General features: G+C 40.8%; 1 protein-coding gene and 1 long non-coding RNA gene across 6 annotated transcripts in view; one reads left to right on the top strand and one right to left on the bottom strand.

Annotated features, from left to right (window-relative positions):
• LOC129058639 (uncharacterized) overlaps nt 1-12,872 on the bottom strand; it is a 40,798-nt gene extending 27,926 nt beyond the window's left edge. The window contains exons 1-3 of one of the 2 annotated variants that reach the window (XR_008523903.2): nt 12,682-12,850; nt 8,548-8,651; nt 2,792-3,530 (exon numbers count right to left, since the gene is read on the bottom strand). This is a non-coding gene — a long non-coding RNA (uncharacterized LOC129058639). Of the gene's footprint in view, nt 1-2,791; nt 3,531-8,547; nt 8,652-12,681 lie in introns of those variants that run through there. The other variant, XR_008523904.2, reaches the window with a different exon arrangement.
• Nucleotides 12,873-12,921: 49 nt separating this feature from the next.
• The window catches only part of PIK3R4 (phosphoinositide-3-kinase regulatory subunit 4), a 96,331-nt gene continuing 95,152 nt past the window's right edge, over nt 12,922-14,100 (top strand). For 3 of the 4 annotated variants that reach the window (XR_010139098.1, XM_063721574.1, XM_054550318.2), the window contains exon 1: nt 12,922-13,444. The gene's annotated coding sequence lies outside the window, so the exon portion shown is untranslated. 4 annotated transcript variants of the gene reach the window in all.

Genomic DNA, 14,100 nt, shown 5'->3' with positions numbered 1-14,100 from the left:
TTAAAGGCTTGAGGATATGTCAAATTGTGTTAGGACCAGCACTGAAAGACAAAGTAGACCCTCCTGGGATCCATAAATAACTTGGAAAATATTTAAAACACAAGAAATTCAAATAGACCAGAATTTGTTTTTGTCTGAGCTCACGTTAATTCCTCATTTTTAAATATGTTTCTTTGTTTCTTTTTCTTTTCTTTCTTTCCCTTTTTTTTTTTTTTTTTTTTTTGAGACAGAGTCCCACTCTGTTGCCCAGGCTGGAGTACCGTGGTGCGATCTTGGCTCACTGCAACCTCTGCCTCCCAGGTTCAAAGGATTTGCCTGCCTCAGCTCCCAAGTAGTTGGGACTACAGCTGGGGGCCACCACGCCTGGCTAACTTTGTATTTTTTTATAGTAGAGACGGGGTTTCACCATGTTGCTCTGGCTGGTATCAAACTCCTGGCCTCAAGTGATCCACCCACCTCAGCCTCCCAAAGTGCTGGAATTACAGGCATGAGCCACCCACGCATGGCCTAGTTTTTAATATGTTTCTAATGAATCTTTTTCACTTTGATATTGTTAAAAATCCTCACAGTGTTAAAATGCATAATTGGATAGTTTTGTTTTAATTAGGAAGGACTTTGGTTAATATCGCATTGTTTTAGAGAAAACAACAGGGATAATGTTTTTTGTTTTGCTTTGTTTTTAGTGAATTAGGCCATTATTTCTGCTACTGTTCATCAAAAAAGAAGCCCTGGGCAAAATTGCTGATGCTATCACATGGAAAAGGGCTGACATGAGTTGTAATTGCTTTGTGTGCAGCCAGTGGAACATGCTGTGGAGGGGAGGGGAAAACCCTTCAGCTTCATCTTTACTAGAAAGCCAGCTCTTCAAAATTAGATGTCTTCTTGTGCTTAGTGAATGACCAATATGAAAAAGGAGAAGCAGCAAAGACACGGTTATATGGCATGTATAAATTTAATAAAAGACAGAATCATACAAGGCTTCCTAAGGAAATTATATTAATATCTCTGTGCCCTACATTAAAATTGTTTATTTTCTTTGAGCTTAGGTTTCAGGACAGGTAAGAGGATGGTCAAAACTAACATAAAGCAATTATTAAGACAAATACTCTTCCAAGTAGTACACAAATAAGTTACCCACACAAGGGTGAAAAAGGACTATAGCAAAATGCCTTCTAAGTGCAGAAATGTAGGATAGGTAAAAATCATGGATTATGTATATTGATAAACTCTTGTGTTCACCGAGAATTGACATTCAGCACATTATATACGAAATGAAAATTTGCCTAGGCAATGATCTTTGCTATTTGTAGACCATGCCATATATAAATACCAAATTGCAAATAAAATCTTGTAGTTAGAAGACTTGCAGGATGTTGATGTTTTCTATAGGTTCCTCCCCTTATGGTTTAATTATTCTAAATACTTGTAGACTGGTAATATTATAAGGCAGGATTTCTCAACCTCTATTATATTACCGATAATTCTGGTTCCTCCCCCTACAGTTTAATTATTCTAAATACTTGTAGAGTCTTAATATTATAAGGCAGTATTTCTCAAGCTCTATTATGTTACCGATAATTCTGTGTGTGTGTGTGTGTGTCTGTGTGGTGTGTGTGTGTGTGTTGCTTTTCTGTGAATTGTAGAATGTTTAGCATCATCCCTAGCCTCTAATGCTAGACGCCAGTAGCAAATACTACCTATGCCCCATATGACAATCAAAAATGTCTCTAGACATTGCCAATAAAATCAAAACACTTGTATATATGGCATGGCTGTTCATTAAAGAGATGAGATGATGGTATAGTATTACAGATTGTGTTTTTCAAAGATGACTGCTTCAACATATATATATGAGATATATATGATAAATATATATAATTTCATATACATATATATGTATATATATCATCTTGCTTGCTTTTTGTATAATGTGACCTTGACATGCATCAATTGAAAGGTGTGTGTGTGTGTGTTGGGGAGAGGGTATCTATGCTCCTTTCCCTTGAACCAGGGTTTAACTTTGTAACTGTCTACCTGGATGTCTCTCTCTGGATGCTAGGAACCCATCCAGAATGTTGTGAGGAAGCCTAGGTCACAGGAAGAGGTTATGTGTGAATATTCTGGCCAACAATCCTAGCTAGGCCTCTACCACAGCCAGCACTGACCTCTAGACATATGAGTAAGAGGGCCTCCAGATAATTCCAACCTCTAGTCTTCAAGGCTTCAGCTAAGGACCCAGAAATCATGGAGCAGAAGCAAGCTGTCCCTGTCTAATTCCAGATCCACAGAAATAGACAGACAATAAATTTTTAAAATTACTTTCAACTACTAAGTTTGGGGTAATTTCTTATACGGCAATATATAGCTAAAATATATAGTTTGAATAAGATCTCAAATATGTGTGTATATATAATATGTATATAATATATATGTAATTTTTTAAATAAGCAGAGTCTAGTATTATTGATTAGGATTAAGATTGGCCCATAATACTGATTTTACCCTGTCCTTCTCCACAACGTACAAGCATTGCAAAAGGAGAAAGAATCTCAGTCTTCCCGAGTTCCATTAAAAACAAAACTAAATGATTAAAAACAACCAGACTCATCCCATAACTACCAGGTCCTTCCCCCATACCACTACTTTATCACTAGTGCACAAAACATCATATTGATTTATGATATGGCAAGCACTGTCAAACTGAATCAATTAACATTTTAGGGCCATTTCATTCCTACAAGCAAACCACATTCAGCTGCTAGAAACACATGAACTAAAGGCCATGGATTTGGTTTTATTTTTCAAGCCACATGGGCATACCCACCTGCTACAAACAAGAGACCTGTAAAGGTCAGACCATAATAAAAAAGCCATCTCCAGTATAACTGCGCAAACTCTGCACAGTGACATCCCCTGGAATTAAGTGACTTCAAAGTTCTAGAACAAGATAAATTAGTCAACTTTTTACACTACTTTATCAGTTAAGGAAGATCTTTGGTTACAAATACAGAAAATCTAACCAACAGGGACTTCAACAAATGTTTCTTTTTCCCATGTGATAAGATGTTTGGAGATCAGGGCTGTGGGTTCAGAGGCTTGACTATTATCAGGGCCAGCATTTATTTATTTCTTTTTTTTGTTTGTTTGAGATGGGATTTTGCTCTTGTTGCCCAGGCTGGAGTGCATTGGTGTGATCTTGGCTCACTGCAACCTCCACCTCCCAGTTTCAAGCAATTCTTCTGTCTCAGCCTCCTGAGTAGCTGGGATTACAGGCACATGACACCACGCCCGACTAATTTTGTATTTTGAGTAGAGACGGGGTTTCTCCATGTCGGTCAGGCTGGTCTCGAACTCCTGACCTCTGGTGATCCGCCCGCCTCGGTCTCCCAAAGTGCTGGGATTACAGGTGAGCCACCTTGCCTGGCCTAGGGCCAGCATTTCTGTTACTCTCTTTACCTTTCCCTCATGCCTCTTGAATCGTGGTCACATTATAGCTACTGCAGCTCTGAGCAATGCATCTGTATTCAAGGCTGGAAGAAAGTCAGAGGGGAAATGGGTGGTGCCAGCAGATTTCTCCTTGTATCTCATTGGACAAAACGTAAGGCATGGCTGTGCCTCAGAGTAACGAAGACTGGAAAAACAAGTACCGCCAATGGCCGCATAAAAATGTGTTCGATGATGGACCACATATACAACATCCCATAAGATTATAATGGAGCTGAAAAATTTCTTTCTTTGTTCCTTTTTTTTTTTTTTTTTTGAGACGGAGTCTCGCTCTGACATCCCAGGCTGGAGTGCTGGAGTGCAGTGGCGCAATCTCGGCTCACTGCAAGCTCCGCCTCCCGGGTTCACGCCATTCTCCTGCCTCAGCCTCTCGAGTAGCTGGGATTACAGGCGCCCGCCACCACGTCCGGCTAATTTTTTAAATATTTTTAGTAGAGATAGGGTTTCACCGTGGTCTCGATCTCCTGACCTCGTGATCCGCCCACCTCGGCCTCCCGAAGTGCTGGGATTACAAGCGTGAGCCACCGCGCCCAGCCGACAGCTGAAAAATTTCTATTGCACGCCTGTTTGTGGTGATGCTGGTGCAAAATAACCTGCACTGCCAGTCATATAAGAGTCTAGCACATACAACTATGCCCAATACATAATACTTGGTAATGACAATAAACGACTATGTTACTGCTATTTTTAGTATATTATACTTTATATCATTAGAGTGTATGCCTTCTATTTATGAAAAAAAGTTAACTGTAAAACAGCCTTTTGTGCTTCTCAGTTACTACTTTTGACTTATTAGTAATGTGATCTTAGGAAAGTCATTTACTTCTCTGCACCTTCATTTTATTATCTAAAAATCGGGGACAATTTTTTCATAGAATTGATGGGCAGTTCAAATGAATTAATATCTGGCATATTTTATGCCCTATACCAGGGTTAACTTTTCAAGGTAATATGACACGTTCTGGCCGGGCGTGGTGGCTCACGCCTGTAATCCCAGCACGTTGGAAGGCCGAGGTGGGCAGATCACTTGAGGTCAGGAGTTTGAGACCAGCCTGGCCAAGATGGTGAAACTCCATCTCTACTAAAAATACAAAAATTAGCCAAACGTGATGGTGGGTGCCTGTAATCCCAGCTACTCAAGAGTTTGAGGCACGAGAATTGCTTGAACCCGGGAGGTGGAGGTTGCAGTGAATGGAGCCTGTGCCACTGCACTCCAGCCTGAGCTACAGAGCAAGATTCTCTCTCTCTCACACAACAAAATGTAATATTACATGTTCAAATATAAAGGTCAAATAGATATTGGATACATGAGTTCAGTGACCAGGTAAAGGTTTGAGAGGGGAAAAACAGTATTATCAGCATACTGATGATATTTAAATCCACAGAACTGGAAAAAGTCACTTAAGGAGAAATTTTAAATTGAAGTACCTAGAAAAACAGCAGATGCTATAAACATATTATTGAATTGATCCCAAGAAGTGAGCACCATATTTGTAGTGAGCACCATATTTGCCAAACCACTTACCTAACTCAATAGAAAAACTTTGCCCTGGCCAGGCTCATGCCTGTAATCCCAGCATTTTGGGAGGCCAAAGTGGGCAGATTGCTTGAGTTCAGCAGTTTAAGACCAGCCTGGGCAACATGGTGAAACCCCATTTCTACAAAAAAAATTTTTAAAAATTGGCCAGGTGTGGTGGCTCAGGCCTGTGGTCACGGCTACTCAGGAGGCTGAGGAAAGAGGACTGCTTGATTCCAGGAGGCAGAGGTTGTAGTGAGCCAAGATCATGCCACTCCATTCCAGCCTGGGCGACAGAGGTGAGACCCTGCCTCAAAAAAAAAAAAAAAGAAAAAGAAAAACTTTGCTTGTGATGTTTAACATGTTAAGAAATGTCTTCACTGTAAAGATTCAAAGAAAAAAAAATCTCATCTGGATTTTGGTCTGAAGAGAAGCTTTTCATTTCATATTAACTAATTTATTCCCCTTTACTGAACAACGAGAACTATATGAGCCACAAATTTACCTTTTGTGATTAGCTGCCACAATTTCAAAGCTAAATTAATAATTTCACTTTTGTTTGTTTGTTTGTTTGTTTTTGAGATTGAGTTTTACTCTGTCAGCCAGGCTAGAATGCAGTGGTGTGATCTTGGCTAACTGCAACCTCTGCCTCCCAGGTTCAAGTGATTCTCCTGCCTCAGCCTCCTGAGTAGCTGAGATTACAGACACCTGCCACCATGCCCGGCTAATTTTTGTATTTTTAGTAGAGATGGGTTTTCATTATGTTGGCCAGGCTGGTCTCAAACTCCTGACCTCAGGTGATCTGCCCGCCTTGGCCTCCCAAAGTGCTGGGATTACAGGCATGAGCCACCATGCTTGGACAAATTTAACTGAAGTTTAATTTATTAATTCCAAGTACTATTTCTCTGCTCCTTTTGAATGAATACTTATTATTTATTTTTTCATCATTTTATTTGAGTTAATTTTGTAAAGTCATTTCAAATCTTTTGTGGAAGAGAACTGGTGAAGGAGTAGAGGTGGGTAATAGTGGAAGATAGAGGAATGGCTTGGATATATGTATTCTGTTTGTCCACCTCCTCCTCTGCAGCCAGCATCTCACTCACTGCCCCCTTCAATCCCCCACAGTGGACTTCTCTTCGTTCCTAACTTGTCAGACTTCTCCCCACTGCTAGTCCTTTACCTTTATTCTTCCTTTCACTTACAACACTATTCTCATTATTCTTTATTTAGCCAAAACCTGTTCCTCTCTTACATTCCAGATTAAATGCCCATACCATGGGCATGTCTTCCCTGACTGCCCCTTATTATATATTCTCATGGACCCTGTACTTTTTCTCCATAACACTTATCATCAATGAAATCCTTTAATTTTTTTTGGCTAATCATCTTCTTTAAAAAACATTAGCCCTTTCATTTCCATTTATTCAAGAACAGTTTTACCCAAGATTACACATTCCAAGAAAATTGGAATCTAGTTCTCCCTATCCTTTGTCCGCCAATTTTTTCATGTGTAATGGTGAAAGAGCTTTAGGCCAGGCAGCTTAGGTGTTTTTAAATAAGACCCAGAGAAGTGATAGCAATGAAATAATTACCAACTTTTAAAAACATTTCTGCCACTTTGTTTCTCTCCGAAATATTCAATCTATATTCACATTTCTTCAATTATGCATGAAATGTTTTTTTATAGCTGTTTCTAATCCTGGATCCAGTTGAAGCTCACACATTGCATTTAAATTTCGTGTCTCTTTAGAATCTTTTAACTTAGAAAAGTCCATCCATGTTTTTCACAGTATTGACTCTTTGAAGAATCCAGGCTAATATTCTGTTTTCTGGATCTGTCTAATCGTTTCCTGATGGTATTGCTAAATTAATTTTTCTATTCCTTTTATTTTTTTATAGGCTGGAAATTGGGTCTAGAGTGGGGTTGTCTAATAAAAACATAACATAAGCCACATATGTAATTTTAAATTAGTAATCACATTTTAAAAAGTAAAAAGAGGCCCGGAAGAGTGGCTCATGCCTGTAATCCCAGCACTTTGGGAGGCCAAAGTGGGCGGATCACGAGGTCAGGAGTTTGAGGCCATCCTGGCTAACACGGTGAAACTCCGTCCCTACTAAAAACACAAAAAATTAGTAGGGTGTGGTGGCGGGCGCCTGTAGTTCCAGCTACTCGGGAGGCTGAGGCAGGAGAATGGCGTGAACCCGGGAGCGGAGCTTGCAGTGAGCCGAGATCCCGCCACTGCACTCCAGCCCGGGTGACAAAGCGAGGCTCCGTTTCAAAAAAAAAAAAAAGGAAAAAGAAAGATTCATTTTAATTAAATATTTCCTTAACCTAATATATCTAAAATATGATTCCAACATATAATACTTATCAAAAATATATTGAGATTTTTTTCATTTTTTTGCACTAAGTTCTCTAAAATCTGTATGTTTTCTATATTTATAGCACATCTTAATTTGTAGTAGCCATATTTCAGAACTCAATAGTCAAATGTAACTAGTGGCTATCATATTGAGCAGTGAGGTCTAGGGGCTTGATTGAATTCAGATTACACATTCTTGGCAGCTGGGTGAGGTGACTCAAGCCTGTAATCCTAGCACTTTGGGAGGCTGAGGTGGGTGGATCACTTGAGATCAGGAGTTCAAGACCAGTCTGGCCAACATGGTGTAACCCCCATCTCTACTAAAAATACAAAAATCAGCCAGGCATGGTGGCATGCACCTGTAATCCCAGCTACTTGGGAGGCTGAGGCACAATAATTGCTTGAACCTGGGAGGCAAAAGTTACAGTGAGCTGAGATCATGTTACTGCACTCCAGCCTGGGCAACAGAGCAAGACTGTCCAAAAAAAAAAAAAAGAAAAGAGAAAACCAAAAATATTCTTGGCAAGAATGCTTCATGGGTGACAGTATATATTTCCCATTGCATTATATCAGGAGCCTCATAATATCTGTGTCCTACTATTAGTGATACTAACTTTGATCACTTGGATAAAAGGGTTATGAAAAGGTTTTCCACTATAAAAAGTTCATTTTCATTCCTTTTTAACATAGAAAATAATCTGTAGGTATTCCTTGGGTACCATGAGACTATCTTGTTGTTCCACAACTTTTACCTGATGATTTTAGAACCCATTGACAATCCATGTAGAAATCAATTATTGCACTGCAGGTTACAAAATGGTAATTTCTTATAATTTATTTTGCATGTATTAGCTGGCATTCTTGTATAAGAAGATAAAATATTTACTATTAACTTGAAGGAGCTGTTTACATTAGGGATCCTTCCCCCTTGCCTTATTTTTTCCCTTAGAATGCAAGGATAGCAGAGCTCACATGGACATCTCACAGGACTGCAAGTGCACTGGTGGAGTAAGCAGCCCAGGAGAGGGAGGAAATGAATAGAGATCAGACAGATGAATGTATTTATAAAGGCAAGGCTAACTGCTATAATTAATAGATTATGAGACTTTCCTGGCTTATAATGGGGTATACTTTCACGTATGTAAAAGTTCTATGTGAGTGTACCTGCTAAGCAAGGGTCTTTCTCCAGGCTGTGATTCGGGGACACAGGCTCCTATCATCTTGTGGCTCTGGCATTAACGAGGGCCTTTAAGTCTCCTGCAACCAGGCTAAAGAGGAAAGAAAGTGGAAATCATTCACCTCTTAACTATTGTGTTCTAGAAATGAAACACATAATTTCCACCTGAACTTCATAGTGAAAGCTAGTAAAATGGCTCCACTTAGATGCAAACAGTGGCGTGGGACTGAAAAATATGGTTCCTATAGTTCAGGCACTTCCCAGAAACATCTATTTTCTGTGGAAGGGGACAGTTAGCCATCACTGCCAAAATGCAGCTGCAAGGACACTGGCTAGAGGATGGTCCAGTGTTTGCTGGCTCTTTCTTAGTTTGACTTCAACAGTAGCAAGTAAATTTTATCTTTTATTTGCTTTGAAAAGAACTAGGTGAGATCTCTTTAAATAATTCTCCATGGACAGTCATGATTGCTGTTTAACAATAGAAGAAAGGAAAGAAGGAAGAAAGAACGAGAACGAAAGGAAGAAAAAAGAAAAGGAAAAATTGGAAAGAAAAAGAAAAGAAAACTATAGCAGTGAGTATAGAGGGCATTGAAAAAAATCCACAAGTTATTTCACAAAATGTAATGTTGGGGAAAAATACAGGTGGGGAAAAGCAGAAATAATCTAAATTGAGACATATTTACCATATTTCCATGCCATTATTTCTCTATTGGAGAGATATCTAAAGCACTAACATACATGGTATTCAGAGTCTGAAATATAAGCTTACTCTTTAAAAAAATATTATCTGGTAATTAACTGAGTGCTTCCACTGATTTTATGTATATATTTTAGATGTTCCCAGTCCTGGGACTCCTGACCTTGGCCCTAATGATCACAAACCTCACAAAGTCCACATTTATTGATTCAAAAAATACTGATTGAATGTCTATCATCTGTTAGGTATGGTTCTAGGTGTTGAAGATACCCTGGTGAGTAAGAATCACACAATCACTGTTGTTGTGGAGTTTACAGTCTAGTGGTAAAACAGACAATAAGCAAATATCCCTCAAACTCAAAAGATTTCAATAATAATAAGCACTGTGAAGGAAAAGTAGAAGGTCCATGAAAGTATATAATGGGGGCAGTTGGTGAAGAATTGCATGAGGTGATGGCACCTAATCTGGGACTTGAAGGATAAAAAGATTTTGGCTAAAGAATAGGGGAAAGAGTGTTCTAAGCAGAGGAAAGAGTAAATGTGAAGGACGAGCAGTAGGAAAAGGTTTGACAAATTAGAACAGGATAGGAACAAAGAGAAAGCCAGTGTGGGAGCTGAGAGGGACAGTGAGTGAAGTCAACTGCAGTGCAGCAGGTGGGCAGGGGGCAGATCATGCAAGGTTTTGTAGGCCAAGCTGTGGATTTTTAACGTTAACCTAAAAACAAGGAGGAGCTTCTAGAAGGATGTAGGCATAGATGTCTTATGATTATAATTTCATTTAAAAAAGACTACTCTAGGACTAGCCATGTCAGACATTAAAACATTATACAATTATTTTAAAAGTACTGGTAGATGAATTAAATAGTACCTCAATGGACAGAAAAGAAAGTCCAGCAGAAGACCCAGATATATATAGGAAATCTGTTATGTGGTAAATTTGACATTTCAACTAAGTGGGGGGAAAGGTATTACTCAACATTTTTAGATAACTGAGTAACTCTCTAGAAAAAAATAAAGTTGTAGCTATACTTAAGAAATTTAAGAGCACAAAATGAAATCATAAAAGACCCAGAAAAAATTTTGGGAGAAGTATACAAAATAATATCAGGAGTGAGGACTGCCTTTTCTGTGTGGGTTTCAAAATGTAGACATCATGACTATGATGGTTGCTTGGCCTAGGCCCTGAGGAGACGGCAGTGAATGGGTTCAAGGCATATTCTGGGGATAGAATCAGCAAGAGCAGGTGATCACTGAATGGGAGGAATGAGTGTGGTGAGGAAGGACGGGGAGAGTAGGAATATGTTAAGGATGACTTAATGAGTTCCAAATTTATAGTCTTGAGGAATTCAGTGGGTAGTAGTGCTGCATATTGAGATGGAGAAGAAGGGAGGAGGGAATGTTGCAGGGATAATAACAATTTCAGCTTTGGATTAAAACATTTTGTGTTTCAAAGAATACTATCAAAAAAGTGAAAAGACAACAGAGAGAAAATATTTGCAAATAATATCTCCAATAAGGGATTTGTATCTAGAATATATAAAGAATGCTTACGACTCAATAATAAAAAGACAAACCAATTAAAAAATAGTCAAATCATTTAAATAAACGTTTCTTCAAAGAAGATATATGAATAGAAAACAAGCACAATAAGAAAGATGCTTAACGGAATTGGTTATTAGGGAAATACAAATTAAAACAACAATGAGATACCACTTAACAGCCACCAGGATAATAAAAAAAGGAGATAATAAGAGTGTCAGCAAGAATGTGGAGAAATTAGAGCCCTTATACATTGCTAATGGAAATGTAAAATGGTGCCTGCACTTTGGAAAACAGTTTGGCAGTTTCTCAAATGTTAAACATAGAGCTACCATATGAGCCCACAATTTCATTCCTCAGTATCTATCCAACAGAAATGAAAACATATGGCAACACAAAGACTTATATACTAATGGTATGAACATAGGAGCATTATTCATAATAACCTAAAAGTAAAACAACTCAAATGTCTATCAACTGACAAAAGGATAAACAAAATGTGATATATCCATACAAAAAATTATTTGCAACAACAAATAAATGAAGTACTAATACAAGCTACAACAGGGATAATCCTCAAAAACATTACCCAAAGTGAAAGAAGTCAGTCACAAAGACCACATATTATATATAAAATGTCCAGAAACATATTATATATAAAATGTATAGAAACAGAAAGTAGACTAGTGATTACCTAGGGTTGGAAGGGGGAGGAGAAATGGGGGAGAACAGGGAGTGACTCCGAATGGTTTCAGGGTTTCCTTTTGGGGTAATGAAAATGTTTAAAATCAGGCAGGCCGGGCGCGGTGGCTCATACCTCTAATCCCAGCATTTTGGGAGGTCGAGGCGGGCGGATCACTGGAGGTCAGGAGATCCAGACCATCCTGGCCAATATGGTGAAACCCCATCTCTACTAACAATACAAAAACTAGCGGCCGGGCGCTGTGGCTCACGCCTGTAATCCCAGCACTTTGGGAGGCCGAGGCGGGTGGATCACGAGATCAGGAGATCGAGACCACAGTGAAACCCCGTCTCTACTAAAAAAAAATACAAAAAATTAGTCGGCCGTGGTGGCGGGCGCCTGTAGTCCCAGCTACTCGGGAGGCTGAGGCAGAAGAATGGCGTGAACCCGGGAGGCGGAGCTTGCAGTGAGCCGAGATAGCGTCACTGCACTCCAGCCTGGGCGACAGAGCAAGACTCCGTCTCAAAAAAAAAAAAAAACAAAACCTAGCTGGGCGTGGTGGCACATGCCTGTGGTCCCAGCTACTCTGGAGGCACAGGCATGAGAATCGCTTGAACCCGGGAGGTGGAGTTTGCAGTAAGCCGAGATGGCACCACTGCATTCCAGCCTCGGTGACAGAGCCAGACTGTCTCCAAAAAAAAAAAAAAAAAAAAAAAGGCCGGGCGCGGCGGCTCACGCCTGTAATCCCAACACTTTGGGAGGCTGAGGCAGACGGATCACTAGGTCAGGAGATCGAGACCAACCTGGCTAACACGGTGAAACCCCGTCTCTACTAAAAATACAAAAAAATTAGCCGGGCGTGGTGGCGGGCGCCTGTAGTCCCAGCTACTCGGGAAGCTGAGGCAGGAGAATCGCTTGAACCTGGGAGGTGGAGGTTGCAGTAAGCCGAGATCGCGCCACTGCACTCCAGCCTAGGCGACAGAAGGAGACTCAGTCTCAAAAAAAAAAAATAAGTAAAAATAAATAATTAATTAAAATCAGATTATAGGGATGATTGCACAACTCGATAGATGTATTAAAAACTACTGCTTTGTACATTTTAAGCAGGTGAACTTTATGCTATGTAAGTTATATCTCACTAGAACTCTAAAAATCCAGCTTGGGATATATTAGTTTTCCTAAATATTCTTGAGTTCTCTTAACTCTGTTCTGCTGTCCTGAGAGTGAAGGGGTGTCTGAGCAGATTCTAGGGGATGTCAGAAACCTCAGCGTTCGAGAATGAAAGGTAGAAGAGCAGGACGGGGAATAGATCTTTGTCAGAGCATCATTTTCTCCCTGGAGTCTCGCCCGGAGTAAGACCACGCCTTCCCTAGTTTCCTAGCAACCAGTTTCCTACCCGGGCAATTCCTGAAGGCTCACTCTTTTTCGTCACTTCCGCTCGGCGACAGGAAGTGAGGTCAGACCGGTTGCTTTCCCGGGAGTTCGGCGTTTGCTGGGGCTGCAGCAGCTGAAGTATAGTGTTTTCCTGGGACTGGCGGTCTCTACTTCTCTGTTGGGTTCCATCTCCTCCCGCCTGGTGGTGAGGCCCTCGAGGAGGGCTCGGAAGGGTGTAGCGATCCGCGCTAGAGGAAGACGAGACCCGGGAACGCATGGCCCCCAGGGCAGGTTAGGGGGCTGGAGGGGTCAAATCCCGGTGTACTTGTGGAGACTCTTTAGCGTGCCTTCTTCTCTCTGCTGAGACCCTGAGAGCTTTCCCAGTTCTCCTCCCAAGACCACCGGGGTTCCTGAAGATCTGGACTGTTCTACGCCCCTCCCCCAACAGCCCATCTCCTGCCTATGAAGAAAGACCCTTCGTAGAAACAACTTCCCCGCTGCTGACGCGTTTTCCCGTCCCGTCCCCGAAGTAGGCTACTATGACCTCGTTGTGAGCCTCTGAACGATTTTTGACACTTTCCCGAGGCCTAGGGTAAATGTTTATGTGTGCTCAAGGTCGTGTGTGTATATGCGTGGCATTTATTTCCTGCAAAACCTGAGTTAGCAGAACCCTGGGCTACGTTTAGCAAGTGTATACTTTGGTCTACTTTTCTTTAACATCTGTGGCAAGGTTTCTTGTTGCAGACCAGCGAAGTTTGCACCTTCTTTTAGCTGGGTAAGAGGGCACACTGGAATTAGGCAGGAAGTGTCCAGGAGTTAACTGAATTTTTAGATCTTAGTTTGACCTTTTCAGTTTTCAGTTTTTCTTTTTTCTTTTTATTTTTTGAGACGGACGGAGTCTCGCTCTGTCACCCAGGCTGGAGTGCGGTGGCGGGATCTCCACTCACTGCAACCTCCGCGTCCAGGGTTCAAGCAGTTCTCCTGCCTCAGCCTCACGAGTAGCTAGGATTACAGGCACCCACTACCACGCCCAGCTAATTTTTGTATTTTTAGTAGAGACGGGGTTTTAACCATGTTGGCCAGCCCTGTCTTGAGCTCCTAACCTTGCGATCCGCCCGCCTCGGCCTCTCGAAGTGCTGGGATTACAGGCGTGAGCTACCTACCGCGCCCGGCCAGTTTTGAGCTTTTAATGTGTCTCTTTCTTACTTCCAAGAAACTACAGATTCTTGGACAAGAACTATGTCATAT

This window comes from Pongo abelii, chromosome 2 (genome assembly GCF_028885655.2).
Source record: "Pongo abelii isolate AG06213 chromosome 2, NHGRI_mPonAbe1-v2.0_pri, whole genome shotgun sequence".
NCBI lineage: Eukaryota > Metazoa > Chordata > Mammalia > Primates > Hominidae > Pongo > Pongo abelii.
The sequence above is the reverse complement of the archived record's forward strand: the minus strand, read 5'-3'. Positions and strand labels throughout refer to the sequence as shown.